The sequence below is a fragment of the Podarcis bocagei genome (genome assembly GCF_964188305.1).
Source record: "Podarcis bocagei genome assembly, chromosome: 8".
Taxonomy (NCBI): domain Eukaryota; kingdom Metazoa; phylum Chordata; class Lepidosauria; order Squamata; family Lacertidae; genus Podarcis; species Podarcis bocagei.
In genome coordinates this window covers 48707442-48724997 of record NC_138133.1, presented here as the reverse complement: position 1 = coordinate 48724997, position 17556 = coordinate 48707442, and the positions used below count along the sequence as shown (strand labels likewise).

The window sequence follows — 17556 nt, the reverse complement described above, 5'->3', positions numbered from 1 at the left end:
CCTAGGGTGGCCAATTACACATCACTATTTTTTAAAAAAAGAACAAAAGAGAACACAGATTTGCATGTGTTAATTTATATCTATAGATGCAAATTAAGAAAGAATTGTGAGATTTATTTAAATAGCAATATTGTACAACAAATCTCACCATAGTGGGGAAGACTATGAACGGGCGAGCACCGCAACCCTAGAGTTGTTCGCGACTGGACCTAACAGTCAGGGCTCCCTTTACAGGGACGTGGCTGGCGCTGTGGGTTAAACCACAGAGCCTAGGGCTTGCCGATCAGAAGGTCGGTGATTCAAATCCCTGCGACGGGGATCCCATTGTTCGGTCCCTTCTCTTGCCAACCTAGCAGTTCAAAAGCACGAAGTACAAGTAGATAAATAGGTACCGTTCCAGCGGGAAGGTAAACGCCGTTTCACTGTGCTGCTCAGGTTCGCCAGAAGCGGCTTAGTCATGCTGACCACATGACCCAGAAGCTGTATGCCGGCTCCCTCGGCCAGTAAAGTGAGATGAGCACCGCAACCCCAGAGTCATCTGCGACTGGACCTAACAGTCAGGGGTACCCTTACCATTACCTTTACAATAAATCTCACCATAGTGGGGAAGTCTATGAACGGGTGACCTATGTCTGCTCTGCCTGCTGTTCAGATGCTAACTGTGGATGGACAATTTTAAAGGAGACCCTGTCTCCATTCTTATGGCGCTTTATCTTTAAACCACACATGGATGGAGAGCCTTTCAAATAAATGACATCTTCAGACAGCTGACTGTCCTCTGACAGCCCTTGACCATCCTACTTGGCACATGGCTATCCTACTTGGACCTGAAATACCTGGGTTGAAATCCATGCCCACCATAAGAACCTAAGAAGAGCCCAGGTTGAAGATGCATCTAGTCCAGTGTCCTGGTTCTCCTAGTGGCCAACCAGATGTTTATGAGAAGCATGTAAGCAGATGCTCTCCCTTCCTGTGGTTTTCAGCAACTGTTATTGAGAAGCATGCGGCCTCTGGAGATAAGAGCATAACCATCAGGGTTAGCAGGCTTATCCTCCATGAATTTGCCCATTCTTCTTTCAAAGCCAGCCAAGTCAGTGGCCATCCCTACATTTTGAGGAGCGAACTTCATAGTTTAATTCTGCACTTTGCAAATAAGTACAGCATGTACATGAAAGCATTCTGTTCTGAATTTTCATTGGAAGTCCACAAGTTCTAATGTAAAGAGAGAAGGAGAAAAAAATATTTTCACCTTATGCCATGAATCTGAGTGGGCTTTGACAAGTCACTTAACCTACCTCAGAGGGATTCCATGAAGATAAAATGGGAGCTCCTTGGTTGAATGTCCCTGGTAGCCTTACAGCTCTCATGATTCCAGATTATGTTGGTGACTACATTCAGCATGTTATAAAGTGGAGACATATGCTCTGTGGTTATTTACAAATGCTATCGGGACAAAAGGATTTTCCAATTTCTAGACATTCATTAAGTTCTCCAAACCTTCCCTTTGCTAACTATTCTTCTTGCAGACAAGGCAATCAGAATATCTGGATTTCTCAAACTAGAGAACCTCTCAACTTATAGGCTTCACATTAGCACCATAAATCTGCATATTTTGTGATATTGTTTTAGATTCTCTGAATATAGCATGATCCAAACATGTATGTTTTGAAGCTTTGTTCCAATAGGCTCCCCATGTAATTAGAGACATGAGAGACCCAAACTGGCAGGATCTGACCCATTTTCAAACACACGGCAGAATGAAAACAAAAACTGGTTGCATGCATCTTAACTTTGGTTTAATCTTTTAAATGTTCAGATATATTAACTGCAAACATTTTTTCCTATGCTATTTCCCTCACTATCCACAACCATAGATGGAGCCTGTTTCTTGGCAGTAGTTGCTCCACAAGTTTTTTAAATATAGTTCCATATATTTTATTCTAAAAACAGACCATTAGCAATTCAAGTGGCTTCTCCCAGGTTAACTCCCATCTTGCACAGCATTTGAGCTGCAATCTGCACACTGTTCACTTCGAAATAAGGTCCTTGAAATGTTACTGAAGTCTACAATAATATTCAGGCTCAATTACAGAGGTCCCGCTCATAGTAAAATGGTTGATCTGAAGACAGAAACACCTCTTTGAGGTAAAGCTGTCTCATGTGTAGAATTCCCCCTCTAGTCATTCATAATTACCTCACATAAATCATACATTTAACATTTTGGCTTTGTGGTATTAATGGAAACATTTTGAGCTCTTCTGCAAGTTAGAACTTACGAATCTAACTCCAAATGATTAAGAAAATGAAACCATATTTCTCCTCCCACCTCAAGTTAAGAATCTTGATTGCTTTGAATAGCTTCCCATTGAAGCTAGGGAAACTCTACTCCAGCCTTGTAACCTGATGCAGTCAAGAACACAAAAAGAGCCCTTTCAACACAGATGAGTTTTTCTCTTTGTAGGGGACATACAACATCTATTCTCCACCAACATGTGTACATACCCTAACCCTCAATGTCAGCCACTGACAATGATGATAACACCTATCAGGTAGGATAACCCAGGAACATGGGTAGGCAAACTAAGGCCCGGGAGCCAGAGCCGGTCCAATTGCCTTCTAAATCCGGCCCGCGGATGGTCCGGGAATCAGCATGTTTTTATATGAGTAGAATGTGTGTTTTTATTTAAAATGCATCTCTGGGTTATTTGTGGGGCATAGGAATTGGTTCATTTCCCCCCAAAAAAATATAGTCTGGCCCCCCCCACAAGGTCTGAGGGACAGAGGGCCAGCCCCCTGCTGAAAAAGTTTGCTGACCCCTGCCTAGGAGGTACCCAGGGAAACTTCAGCTAGCCATTCTTTATATTTTATCTGCATAACCGGTGGCACTACTCTTTCTGCCCCTGACTCACTCCCTGCCTGTCTTAGTGCAGACCTGACCTTTTATGAGCTGTGTGGTACACAGTGGCATCGCAAGGGGGGGCAGGGGGCAGTGTACCCAGGGTGCCATGTCTGGAGGGGTGACAAGAAGGCACCCCGCGGGGTGCTCGCCCCGCCGCCCTGAGGCACAGTGGCGTGAGCAGCCATCGCGCTGCCACAGCTGCATATAGAGGATCCTCCATTCGTGGCTGCAGCTGCGAGCAGAGGATCCCACCACCGTCCGCACGACATTCAAGTGGTGCCAGCGGCAAACCGCTAAGCACAAAGCATGCACAGTGTTGCACGCATGCGCAGTATGTAGTGACACCGCCCATGCGCTGTACATAGCGGTTTGCTGCCGGTGCTGACCGAGCACCATACGGACTGCGGTGAGATCCCTCCATCACTGCTACAGCCACAAGCGGAGGATCCCTCAGCTGCCGCTGCAGGTGCGAGCAGAGGATCCCACAACCATCTGTACAATGCTTGGGCGGCGGCAAACCGCTATGTACAATGCATGTGTGGTGTTGCACGCATGCGCTGTACGTAGCGACACCGCACATGCATCCTACGTAGCGATGCCACGCATGCGTCGTATGTAGTGGCGCAATGCATGCGCAACCAGTGGTTTGCCCCTCCCTGGGTGTCAGTTAGCGTTCGTTCATCCCTGGTGGTACAGTCCATCCACATCCCCTAATAGATACCACCATGTGTTATCGGGGGGAAACCAGCACTTAAGAACATAGGAGGAGCCCTCCTGCATCAGACCAAAGGGCCATTTAGTCCAGTATCCTGTTCACACAGTGGCCAAACAGATGTTTCTGGGATGCCCACAAACAGGACGTCATTGCAACTGCACCCTGTCTATTTATGCTCCCCTGGCACTGCTATTCAGAGGCATACCACCACTGATCCTAGAAGTAATATAAAGCCATTATGAGGACTAGTAGTCACTAATAACTTTATCCCCCATGAACTTGTCTAACTCACTGTCTACACTGGCAAATGCTCCATCTTGTTGCAATTAATTCTGTAGCTTCACTTAGTGAAGAAGTACTTCCTTTTTTTCTTGTATGCTTTCTCTTCTAAACTAAAAAGGCCCTAATGTTGTAACCTTTCGTCTTTCTAGAGTTTCTCCACCCCCTTGATCATTTTGGATGCTCTTTTGTGGACCTTTTCTGCAGTAGCATTTGTTTGTTTATTTAAGGTGACCAGAACTGTTCACAGTATTCCAAGTGTGCTCACACCACAGATTTGCATTATGATTTTGGCACTTTTATTTTCAGTTCCATTCCTAATGATCCCTAGGATGGCATTTGCCTTCTTCACAGCTGCAGTATATTGAGCCGACATCTTTACAAGCTGTTCATTACGACCCCAAGATTTCATTCCTAGTCAATCGTTTTTAGTTCACACCCCATGAGCATATGCATGTGTGTGTGCACGCATGCGTGCGTGCGTGTGATTTTCTGTCCCAATGCACATCACTTTACACTAGCTTACATTGCATTGCATTTACCATTGTAAAACCCATATACACAGCTTGCAAATTCTTTTGTGGTTCCTCTCAATCCCTTCTTGTTTTAATCTCCCAAATATGTGGCTCTTCTTCTTCATTCTGAGATCGCATCCCTGCTATTCTCCCCATCACACCTTCTGAACATATGCGTAATATGAAATCTGTTGTTAACGGAGCCAAATCACCTAAGAATCTGCTTTGGTAATGGCGCTTTAAATGTACTTCCATGTGTACTTGAAACTTAATAGAGCTGGGAATGTGGCCAGGTTTACACTTTATACGTTGGTCATTCTCCAGCCTGTGTTAACAGAAATCCACACTTCCTTTGCTGCAAGCATCCACTGCATGAGGCATTAAGCCTCTTATTTGGGAATCACAAGCCCCATTTCCATAAAAATAGAGCAGGAGAGGCATGTCAGATGTTGGAAAAATGTCTTTTCTTATGACTAGCCATATATCCTAGACTTTGTCATGGTACCTTTTAAACGTTTAACCTGTAGTCTGAACTGATGCAGAAATAATGTGCTGATTTCATTAAGAAAACTTTGAGGATTACCTGAGCCGGTGTCCAAGGGTGGGAACCAGGAAAGTCATGAACCATCATTTGGGAGGGGCAAATCCAGCCTGCAGGCTGTGGGTTAGCTACCTCTGAGTTAAACGTTACTTGAAATGTTAGTTATTACATTGGCAATGGTGGGGTAGATGGTTTAACCATTTTTAGTGCTGGTTATCAACTTTATTTTCCTGTTTGTATATTTTTCCAAAGCTGACTGAGTTCGTATAACACATTATACTCTCTGTGCGGACTTAAGGAAGTTGAAGGAGGCCAAATCTCTTCAGGAAGCGTGGAAGTTATTTCAAAACCTCTATAATAGAGGTTCAGATAAAATGTATGCTACAGGTCAGTAAGCGGATGAGGAAGCCTTAGAAAATGCCAGTGTGTTTAAATAGCAGTGTCAAGGAAACCATAAAAGGTGAGAAGATTTCCTTTTTTAAAAAGCGGAAGTGTTGCTCAAATGAGAAAATAAATGGAGCATTAGCTTGCACGGAGCAAATATAAATTGATGATAAAGCAAGCAAGGAAGGGATTTCAGAGGGAAAATCAAACAAGCACTTTAAATGCAACAGGAAACTATGCAGCCAAAAACTCTGGTGTGTAGAGGACTGTGCTGGGGAAGGATGCGGAAAGGTAAATGTATTCTGTAAGCAAATTGGGTGTCTTTGGGTGTCACTGTGGGAGATGTTGGGATGAGGTAAAAGGTAAAGGTAAAGGACCCCTGGTGGTTAAATTTGACCGGCACTAAAGCGGCACTTATCTCCGCTTTAAGGCTGAGGGAGCTGGCGTTTGTCCACAGACAGCTTTTCAGGGTCATGTGGCCAGCATGACTAAACCACTTCTGATGCATGAAACAGCGTGATGAGTACCAGAGCATATGGAAACACTGTTTACCTTCCTACCACAGCCTTAACTATTTATTCGCATTGGAACTGCTTTGGAACTGCTAGGTTGGCAGGAGCTGGGACAAAGCAACGGGAGCTCACCCTATTGGACGGATTCGAACTGTCAACCTTACGATTGGCAAGCCCAAGAGGCTCGGTGGTTTAGACCATGTCCCTTTACCTTGGGAGGAGACCCAAGTCTAAACCATTGTTTCTTGGAAGTGTAACTGAGGAGGTGTGTCAAAGAGAGTCCTACCAGTCGCAAAAGAGCTCTTACCCCTTCTCCTCCCCACCCTGACATTTTCATTGTATGCCAAGGTTGGGAATAAATCTTTTATTTTTTGCAGACATGTTGCCTTCCCCAACCACTTCAGATGAATCCACTTCAAATCCGGGCACTTCAGAGAGATTTAACCTGAGATTATGGAGCAGAGGGCTATCAGTGGCTAGTAGCCACAATGGCTATGCTCTGCCTCCTCGGTCAGAGGCAACATCACTTCTAAATGCCAGTCACTCAAAGCTACAGGACGATAGAGCAAGCTTGTGCTCAGGTACTGCTTGTGAGTTTGCCACAGGCATCTGGTTGGTCACTGTGAGAACAGGATGCTGGACTAGTTACCGGTAAGTCATTGGGCCAATCCAGCAGCACTCTTCAGATGTTCTTATGAGTTCAGAAAAGCCCTCTTCAGTTTGAGATGTTGGAAATCAAGCCTTTATCAGGAGAAACTGGCAACTCTCCCAGGCACCCGGCGTGGTCTCCTGTTGACCTCCCTGTCTGCTTTCCCGGGAAGATCCAGGCAGAGGTCGCAGGGCGATCCTTCTCAGCGTGAGAAGAACACACCACTCTTTCCTGCCCCCCCCCAGGCAGGGGAAAGAGATAGACAGAAACATATTTACATGCCTTTATTTCTGTCTTTGCAGCGTTACAGAAAACATGACTGCTTTCTTCAAACTCCAACAGCCGAGAGAGAAACTCCTCCTGTACTTCCTGTACAGCTCATATTACACTCTGAGCTAATTCCGGTGCCCTCTGCACTGTGAATTGACTGTCCCTCTGTTTCCCACAGAACAGTCCCAACATTCCCATTCTGTTTTGCTTTCAAGCTAGCAGTAGCTCGCGGCTGCATTGCTTCAATATCGTAACATGAGATTGGTGCAAATTTGATGCATACCCCTAGTGACAACTGCCACTTTAAAGAAAGCAATTCAAAATGCAAATAGCATCACTACCCTGTCTTAGGTAGGTGCTTTCAACGTTGAGTTGATGTTTTTAAGGAGCTGCCTCCCAAACCTCTAGGCTGTATTTCCTGACTAATAAGTAACTAGCCCTGAGTCAGAATAAGAGGGATGGGGTCCTATTTTACAAAAGTATTGCCCTCTGCAAAGAGACTTCATTTCAGTGATGTGTCAGGACAGGCACAATCATGGAGAAAAATGTCCACCACATTTAAACTGGCAGCTAGCATTTTAAAAAGAGGCGGCCTGGAGCACAACCTCCAATTCTGCTCGTCTTTTGGCAAACCGTTTGCCAAGAAAGGGAGAGGAGTAGGATTTCTGCTCCAGGTTCCTTACTTCAAAGTAATGCTTCTTTAAGTGATGCAATCTCTAGTGTGACCCTTGTTTCTCCCCCTGCTATTGGCAAACTATTTGCATTCAGACAGCGGACTAATTCACTGTAGAAATCACCTTTTCTAGGGTATGAATAGCTATCATGGTGCCGTCCAAGTGGTTTGGACTACAGGTGCCATCATTGCAGGCCATTGGCCATGTTGGCTAGGGTCAATGGGAGCCATAGTCCACAACATCTGATGGACACCACATTGGCGACCCATGTCCTGAAGAAAGGAAACATGAGAAGCTGCCCTGTTTGCAATAGCCTAGAGTGTAAAGTGCAGGGATAATCGTATTTGTCTTCACAATTGCACAAGGCCTGCAGTAGTCCTCTGGCATTTGTGTTTTCAGCTTGACAGGATTGTTTTCCTAATTTGTTCAGCTGATTTTTCTTTCTTGTTTGTTTAAAAGGAGCACAGTCTGGAAGCCTGAACTCTGATGTAAAGAGGATAAGGTCTTTGATGATTCAGGTCAATGGAAGATGTAGACCCTATGAAGACCTCCCTGCGGAGCGACGTTGCCATTGGTTTAGATCTCATCATCGCAAGTCGACACCTTTATTGCTCTGGAGCTTTTTCACAGATGTCAGCGACATTGTTCTCTTTGCTCTTGTTTTAAACGACTGCACTGTAAATAAATAAAAGAAGCTGGATTTTTTAAAATAGAAAACCTGTTAAGCTAAGTTTGTGGAAATTCTCAGTAAAGAGTGAAATCTGCCACATGCCCTCTAACTCCTGCACATCATCTGCAAGTGCCTTTTCAACCATGTCAAAATGCCGACTTGTGACCGGATGTCAAAATAGATGGGGCAGACAGATGAGGGTTCCATCTTTAGATGTGCATTTCCTTCGTTTCATTACTTGCCGGCAGAGACTGATATTCTTTCAGTATGGTTTTTGCTGAAAGATATTATACAGATAAATCAGAGGGATATATAACCAATGGCTCTGTGGAAGCCTTACACCAGGATCATTTTTAGTTCAGCAGTGCAAAACCAAATTTAATTAATAGGGATGAGTTTTTAACCGACTTGCTTTTTATAAGACTTATTAAAAGATAAAAGTGATGTATTGAGAGCCACTGCCTTTGAGTGTGTGCTGCAGCCTCATTTGCATAATAAAGGGGGTTTGGCACATGAGCTTCATAGTAATAATAAATGTGTATTAATGAAGACAATTATAGACACACGAAAATGTATGCCGCATAAAGGGAAGAATCTTGGTTATTAATGTTGACAAATCCAATACAGATGGCATTATGTATGTTAATATTATTATAAATCCTTATTGTTATGCACGGATGTATATTAAAGCTATCATTATGAATCATATTCTGTCAGCTCCCATGAGAAAAGGAAAGTACATGATGGCAATATGTAATGGCAAAATGCTATTGTCATGTTTATATTGATGTCAAGTTCAAATTGAAATTAGTTCTTAAAAGTTGTGACAGCCACATGGTTATCCATTTGAGTAATAATTAACATTCCACATAAATGACAGTAATAAATTAATATCGAGATAATTAGATTATGTAACTGTACTCATGCTCTGAAGTCATCTGATGTCAAAAGGAATTGAAAAGAAATTTTGGGGAGGCTGTCACACCTGGGAATGCGCACTAGATATGCTGAAATGAATACTGGAAATGTGATTCTCAAATCTCTCTAGAATAAAGCACAAGTCATCTTGGTTTGCCTTTTTGATATGTATTCTACTTGGCTATGATTGTCCTGATTCCAAGAGTCACTTTCAATTTACATCTGTTGTACAGTGGTAACTCGGGTTACAAACACCTCAGGTTACAAACACTTCGGGTTACAGACTCCGCTAACCCAGAAGTAGTACCTCGGGTTAAGAACTTTACCTCAGGATGAGAACAGAAATTGTGCAGTAGCAACAGCAGGAGGCCCTTTTAGCTAAAGTGGTACCTCAAGTTGAGAACTGTTTCAGGTTAAGAACGGACCTCCGGAACAAATCAAGTTCATAACCAGAGGTACCACTGTACTCTAAAGATAACCGGTATCTATCAAAATACAGCTATCCATCATGGCCAAAGAGAGACAGAGAGACCTGCTCAGTGTTTAATTTATGTACAAGCTGAGGTTTGCTAAGGAATGGTTTGAGACTTCCCTCATGGAACCATCTGTTCTAGTAGACCTGCCTTTGTGAAACTCTGTAAATTTTCATTTAACACATTCCTTATGAGATGAGTTAGTTTGAGGAATCAGTCAGTGGCTTGGGGACAGAGCTATGACAGTTACTCTATCACAGTTGCATGCTGGACCAAACCTGCAGCAACAGTGAAGCAAAACCCACACTAGGCTCTCAAGGACAAGGTTCCTGGCATCCCTGGCACTGACTCCAACTGCCAAAACTTAATTCAGGAGCCTTTCACCATCTTTGTACTCTCCATTGCAGGCCTGTATCTGGTTGCCTAATACGGAATGCTTTCTAACCTTTCAGGTTCCTGCTACCACATCCCAAAGAAGATCTCGCTTGCCATTCTGGATCTGCCAGTTGCTTAAAAAATAAAGCCAAGATAGCATCATGCGAGAAGTGGGGAGGCCAAAATAAGCAGAGAACTTATTAAATAGGAAGAATATCTATGGGTCATATAATAGGTGACAAATGGTTATTATTGCAGGTCTTGGTGAGCTAGCCAAAAAAGAAAGAAAGAAAGAAAGAAAGAAAGAAAGAAAGAAAGAAAGAAAGAAAGAAAGAAAGAAAGAGAGAGAGAGAGAGAGAGAGAGAGAGAGAGAGAGAGAAAGGTAAGGTTGTCATCTTGAAAAGCTCTTATCCCCAAACCTATGGGAAGCTGCAGCACCAAAACATTGGGGGAAAGCCCCACTGCACACATTTATACACCAAAAATACTGTGAAAACCCCCAGTGTGTAGCAGATACTTTGGAATATGATCATGCTGTCCTTTTTACCACACTGTATGTCTTTTAAGCCAAGGGTGTGGCTGCTGCAAGTGTGGATTTTTGACTGGGTGACCGTGACTAAAGGATAGTCCCATTCAAAGCAAGAGCACACATTGTTTTGTAGCCATGTCTGTGAAGCATCCTAGTAATAATAATAATAATAATAATAATAATAATAATAATAATAATTTATTACTTGTACCCCGCCCATCTGGCTGGGTTTCCCCAGCCACTCTGGGCGGCTTCCACAGAAACCAAAAAACACTAAAATATCATACATTAAAAGCTTCCCTGAATAGGGCCGCCTTAAGATGTCTTCTGAATGTCAGGTAGTTGTCCATCACCTTGACATCCGATGGGAGGGCATTCCACAGGGCAGGCGCCACCACCGAAAAGGCCCTCTGCCTGGTTCCCTGTAGCTTCGCTTCTCGCAATGAGGGAACCGCCAGAAGGCCCTCGGCGCTGGACCTCAGTGTCCGGGCAGAACGATGGGGGTGGAGACGCTCCTTCAGGTATACTGGGCCGAAGCCGTTTAGGGCTTTAAAGGTCAACACCAGCACTTTGAATTGTGCTTGGAAACGTACTGGGAGCCAATGTAGGTCTTTCAAGACCGGTGTTATGTGGTCTCGGCGGCCGCCCCCAGTCACCAGTCTAGCTGCCACATTCTGGATTAGCTGTAGTTTCCGAGTCACCTTCAAAGGTAGCCCCACGTAGAGCGCATTGCAGTAGTCCAAGCGGGAGATAACTAGAGCATGCACCACTCTGGCCAGACAGTCCACGGGCAGGTAGGGTCTCAGCCTGCGTACCAGGTGGAGTTGGTAGACAGCTGCCCTGGATACAGAATTGACCTGCACCTCCATGGACAGCTGTGAGTCCAAAATGACTCCCAGGCTACGCACCTGGTCCTTCAGGGGCACAGTTACCCTATTCAGGACCAGGGAGTCCTCCACACCAACCCGCCCCCTGTCCCCCAAAAACAGTACTTCTGTCTTGTCAGGATTCAATCCATTAGCCGCCATCCATCCTCCAACTGCCTCCAGGCACTCACACAGGACCTTCACCGCCTTCACTGGTTCTGATTTGAAAGAAAGGTAGAGCTGGGTATCATCTGCATATTGATGGACACCCAGTCCAAACCCCCTGATGATCTCTCCCAGCGGCTTCATATAGATGTTAAAAAGCATGGGGGAGAGGACGGAACCCTGAGGCACCCCACAAGTGAGGGCCCAAGGGTCTGAACACTCATCCCCCACCACCACTTTCTGAACACGGCCCAGGAGGAAGGAGCGAAACCACTGTATAACAGTGCCCCCAGCTCCTAACCCCTCTAGACGGTCCAGAAGGATGTTATGGTCGATTGTATCAAAGGCCGCTGAGAGATCCAGCAGAACTAGGAAACAACTCTCACCTTTGTCCCTAGCTCGCCGGAGATCATCAACCAGTGCGACCAAGGCAGTTTCAGTCCCATGATGAGGCCTGAACCCTGATTGGAAGGGATCCAAATGGTCCGCATCCTCCAGGCGTGCCTGGAGTTGTTCAGCAACCACACGCTCAATCACCTTGCCCAAGAATGGAAGATTTGAGACTGGGCAATAGTTGGCCATACTGGCCGGGTCTAAAGATGGTTTTTTAAGAAGCGGTTTAATGACCGCCTCTTTCAGCGGATCTGGGAATGTTCCCTCACAGAGGGAAGCATTCACCACCCCGCAGAGCCCATCGCCCAGCCCTTCCCGGCTTGCTTTTATTAGCCAGGATGGACAAGGATCAAGGAGACAGGTGGTTGGTTTCACGCGTCCAAGCAGCCTAGTGATATTCTTGCTTAACCTGACCCCATGGGAAATCTGGAGGGTGGCTATAAGCTGCCCCTTTGCCTTCTACTTGACTGGGGTGTTTGTGTTCCTGAACAATAATAACCATGCTGGTCCTTTGAATCATGTCCGTGAATAGCTAGTTGAGCCTAACTGGTATGGTTACTGGTGGGAGTAGGAAACAGCTCAGGATAGGTGATATATGTGTCTGATCCTTCTTTACCAGTATATCCACTGCTAACTGCAGGATTTGTGGTGGGTAGGGGATTTACACACCCTTTTCTCTTTCCTTTCCCACCAACCAACCACACCTACTGGGAGTAAGGTAGACCCTTCCCATGTAAGTACTTTGTTGCCAGACACCTCACCATATTGGAAGTACTTCAGGTTCTCTGGCTGATTCTGGCTCTCACTGCAAGGCTATTTGGGAGGTGGGTTTCTGGCAGGAATGATGTCCTCACAGAGGTGAAATTTGAAGGACATGCTCCTGCAGCATGCCAGTTACTGGAATAAAAGGAGTAAGAGATAACAGAAGTGGATGCTTTATATATAGGCATTTGCCACTGGTATAAGAACACTCAGCATTAACCAATGAACACAAAGTTCAAACATTCCAACTGGCATGGAGTTATATCCAGAAATAGATTTTATCTACCTTTGACAGATACCCAAAGGGGCTTTCTTTCTTTCCGACACAGTTTGGCCACACTCATGTAGCTTGTTGTGCCATTGATTTGAGATGAGCATTATGTGTATGTGTTGAAGGAAATAAAATGAGGATAAAACAAACCTTTGACAATCTCTTTTTCTCCCCCCTGCTCCTTTGGGAGCTGATCCTTGACCTTTTGAATGCTGTCTTTTGTAAAAAACCTGATAGGCAACTTGAAAAGGAACTAAAGTGCCAGTCATGGAGGCACAGAAGGTTAAAATTCTGTTCAAAACCAAGTGGCACTGCTGGGTTGACTCACATGGATCTCCTTTGCTAAGCTATTCTTATTCCTTTCTCTCCACTGCCCTCCATACCTGGATGTTGGCAGACGTGTTGCCAAGAACATGTTCTAACTGCCCTTTAAAGACAATAAAATGATTATCAACAAAAAAAAGTTAATGGGATTATGCCCTAGTCAGTCAAACCCAGCAATTAGTTTTAGCAAGATCAACAGTTCCACATAGCTTTCTTTAAACTATTTTTACTGCTGTATTTATATTGTTGTAACCCTCCCTGGCACCTGGGAAAGGAAGTTAATAAATCTAATAATAATAATAGAATACCTGGGGATCAGATTCAAGGGAACATCAAAAAAGGTTCAGTCCCAACAGAAAGCCAGCGTTCGCCATGGTCTCAGATACTTCAGAGAGTAGGAAAGTCTGGAAATGAGACATGTCTGCATCCCTCATTCAGTGCTTCACAGCAGCCAGCATTTCAGATAAGAACAAGCTAAGACATACATGACAGAACTGGGGAGTGTGGAGAAATATCTCTTTTACTTACTATGGGAATGGGAAACTGTGGACCTCCAAATGTTGTTGGACTCTGTCAGCTCCAGCAAGCATGGCCAATGATCAGGGGTGATGGGAGCTGTAGTTCAACAAAATTTGAAGGATCACAAGCCCCAGCCATGGGAATCCTTAGCAAAAGGTGACCAGAAGGCCAGGAGTCTGTGATAAGGCCAAGAAGTGACCATCTGGGGTGAGCTGCATCCAGAATGAGAGGCATTGTACCTTCTGAATCCCATTTGCTGGCAACTGCAGGAGAGGAGAGTGTACTTGTGCACTGGTTGGCCACTGTGAGAACAGGAAGCTGGACTAGATGGGCTCTGGTCCAGCAGAATCTTCTTCTACAATGCGTTATCCTAGAGAACCTTTCACTTTTTCCCATATAAGTGGGAAGTCTTGATGCTTCATGATAATGGGAATCTTGTTAATAGTGCATTAAGAAGAAATGTTAAAATGAGGCAAATGCTGTTATCAGTAGGGATTATTATAGTAATACTAATTCAGTGATGCTGACATTTTAGTGGCTGGACAACATTAAGTGTTTGAGAGAACCGGGGAAGGTAAATTACCTTCTGGTCCTATTATGTGATTTGTCAATACTGTCTCTCAACGATTAGCATTTAGTTTTCTTTAATTAAGGAAACCGATGTGGAGGACAGTTCTGAAAAAAATAGATCACAAACACTGTTAAAAAGTTTGCAGATTACAGACAACTTTCCCCTGCCCTCCTTGATCCATAAGTCTAAGCTTTGGACATTGTGTCTGTATTTAAGTGAGCACATAAACCCAGTGGTTCAAAGGACAGACATCTCTGCTTGCCAACCACCAGTTTTTCACTCTTATTATAATTATCACCACTCCCAGGGTCATGTGCAGCATTAATCTAAATTGCCTTGTCATTGGCAGCTAATGCAATCTGATTTGTATTGCTTGCAAGTTTATGCCCTTATCCTTATGGGTCTGCTGTACAGCTATCAAGAAAAGCTTTCCAGGAAAGCACATGCAGAAGCCAGCCCTCTGGACACTCTGTGCACCTCCTGAAAGGCAAGGAACCTGGATAACCTTAGATGATCAGATTGATTGCCCTCCCTGCATTTCCCATCAGTCATTTCTTACCCGATTATGCAGCCAGAGAGGGGTGGGGAGGGAGGGAGAGAGATGCATTTATCATTCTGAAACATGAAGAAGAATAAAAATCAGTTGAGTATCTGCCTGGGGCCACATAAGTCTCCAAGTTCTCTTTCTTGCCAATGCGCTGAAACATTGTTGCACCCAACAGTGGAGGTCGGGGCAGACAATAGGAAACATGAGTAAGCAGCTTCACTCCTTACCTTCACGTTGTGGGTGTCACTGTGTTTACAAGGCTAAATGATAACGTGGATAAACAGTGAATTCTGAACTCAGCAAGACAGCCAACTTCCCAAGGCAGCTGATATCTTCCTACTTGAATGGTTATTTCCTAACTTATTTAACTATCAGGAATTTGAGCTAACTGTGCTGTTCCACCACCTGCTTCTTGTTGCTGGGTGTAATTCCCAGAAATGAAGTGACTGGGCTCTTCCTAGAACAAAGAAGCCATCTGTCAATCACCTTTCTTGCATTAGATGCATGAAAAGTGATCCTCAGGTAGACATGGGTCTATAGAGCGGATTCCCCAACTTTGGGATATAGAGGGAAATGTAAACAGTGAGGTCAGATGGAAAGAAATGGGTGTTTGTGTGGAATACACCCTGTGACTATTCTGTTAACAGCTTAAATGTTTGCAAAATAAGCACAGTGGTTTTCTATTCCCCCCCCCCCGAAAGGTGCTAATTACATTAGCAATGCTAGGATATCTGCGCTATCATCAATTACTGCTGTTGTGAATGGTCACTGTGCTTATTTTGCCCAGAGGAGAGAAATGAAGCCTATGTAATCATCCTAATAGATCCAAAGGAAATACTTGTAACATTTAAAATGAACACAAGGTCACAAACCGCATCTTCACCACAGAATATAGAAGACACTGAGGGTGTCATTTTAAACTACTGCCAGCTGAAGCACAGTCCTTACTTTTCCCCATTTGTCATAAACCCATACATGGCCTTAACTTGCCCTCTGACGTAACAGGGTCCAACAATTACAGCATGGGAAAAAGAACATTTGCTGTTTAAATATGTTTAAGGAACAGTGACCTCCATCTCACAGGTTGGTCAATCATTTGATTTCATTGCAGGGTAATATATGGAACTGTCTTGTGCTGAGTTAAATCACTGGACCATCTAGCCTGGTACTGTCTATCAGTGACAGCTGGTAACATTTTGGACATGGTAGGGCTGTCATTTTTATCATTTTGGACTTGTACAGCACTGATTTCAGAAAGTGTGTCATTACACATATGCATAGTGATGGCGCTTTGCACATGTTTGGACAGAGGAAGAGCTAGCAAGTAAGAGGATCCAATTATGATTTTCTGACAAGATTGACTCCATACCTCTTATTTTGAAATTAAACCCTGCCACATGACATAAGTTTTGGAATTCATATATTGCTTTATACCTACATATCCTAGGCTAAAAAACTAAACAAACACACATTTAAAAAGTGAAAAAAGCATGATTCCAGATTTCCTCCCCCCAAAAACATAAATTTAACTTTTTATTATCCAAAACACTTTTTTCTCTAAATTAAAAGAACAAAGAATTCTATGGAATTCACAGTCTAACAAACTAAAACACAATACATAAGAAATAAAAGCAGTGATTAAGATACAATTACAAATTGTGCTGCTTCTAGCACAATGCACAACAATTACTACAATAGGCGAAAGAACAAGAATTACGTAAGTGATCCACCAGGACCGTCAGCAATTTTCAAGTGGTTGGTGGTGGTGGGAAGAGTTTGGGAACTGTTTCTATCATATATTTGTTAGTCTTTGAAATAAAGTGTACCCAAATAATTCTATGCAACTCAGTGGCTTCCTACATTGTGAATGCTTAGTTGGCCTAATGAAATCATCACTTTCCTTTTACTTGTTCTTTCTTCTTTGTTGCATGTGAATCACATGACTACCAGGACTTTAGCATTGCTTTGTAAGTAAGGACACCATTCACTGGAAAACTCTTAGGTCTGACTCATTTCAATAGTGTCAGAAGGATGTCTCGGCAGATTGCACCTGAGTGATCTGAAAGAGCTTGTGAACATAAATAAAGTTTCCAAAGCAGAATTATCATTCGCACCTAGATCACACATTTCTGCTTTCTGTGAGAGCATGGCTACTGGAGGAAATTTTAGGGAATCTTTAGAGGGAATGACTCTCGCATCGATATTTGAAATGGTTCACAGTTCACACCTATGTTTCTCTGCCCCACCCACCTGCCCTGAGAAATAGCTGGTTTGTAAATGCACACAAAAAGTTCAAAAGTGCAAGAGGATCGTGTTTTCAGCAAGCATTTGTTGTTTTTTTCCTTTGGATGCAAGGACAATGGAATCGAAACCCAGACAAATCTGTCTCTTTTGGCCATGAAATCCTAGTACCATGTTATGCTTCACTTCCTGCTTGTGGATATTTAAAAGGCACCGTTGCACAAAGCCATGGGCTTGGCAATAGCTAATCTCTTTAAAGGAGCAGATGGCCAGTGCCCAAATTACGTTTTTTTTAAATTATTTTTCTGATCCCTGGAACAACTCATGTCTAAAGTTTGGTTATGAAAGGATCCAAATACCAATTTCCATTTGACGGTTACTCCTAAACTCTAACTGCCCCTTTTTGCTTTCAAGATTCTTTTAGCAATTGTGGTTTTAAGTGGGTCTTTTTTGTCAGATTACTCACCTACTGGGATATAGGATCTCAGCTATAT

At 43.7% G+C, this 17556-nt stretch overlaps 1 protein-coding gene across 1 annotated transcript in view; it reads left to right on the top strand.

Moving 5' to 3' along the window:
* LOC308594117 (uncharacterized protein) overlaps window positions 1–6529 on the top strand; it is a 235438-nt gene extending 228909 nt beyond the window's left edge. Inside the window, exon 3 of the transcript XR_014011321.1 lies at window positions 6223–6529. The gene's annotated coding sequence lies outside the window, so the exon portion shown is untranslated. The remainder of the gene's footprint in view (window positions 1–6222) is intronic.
* The last annotated feature ends 11027 nt before the right edge of the window (window positions 6530–17556 follow it).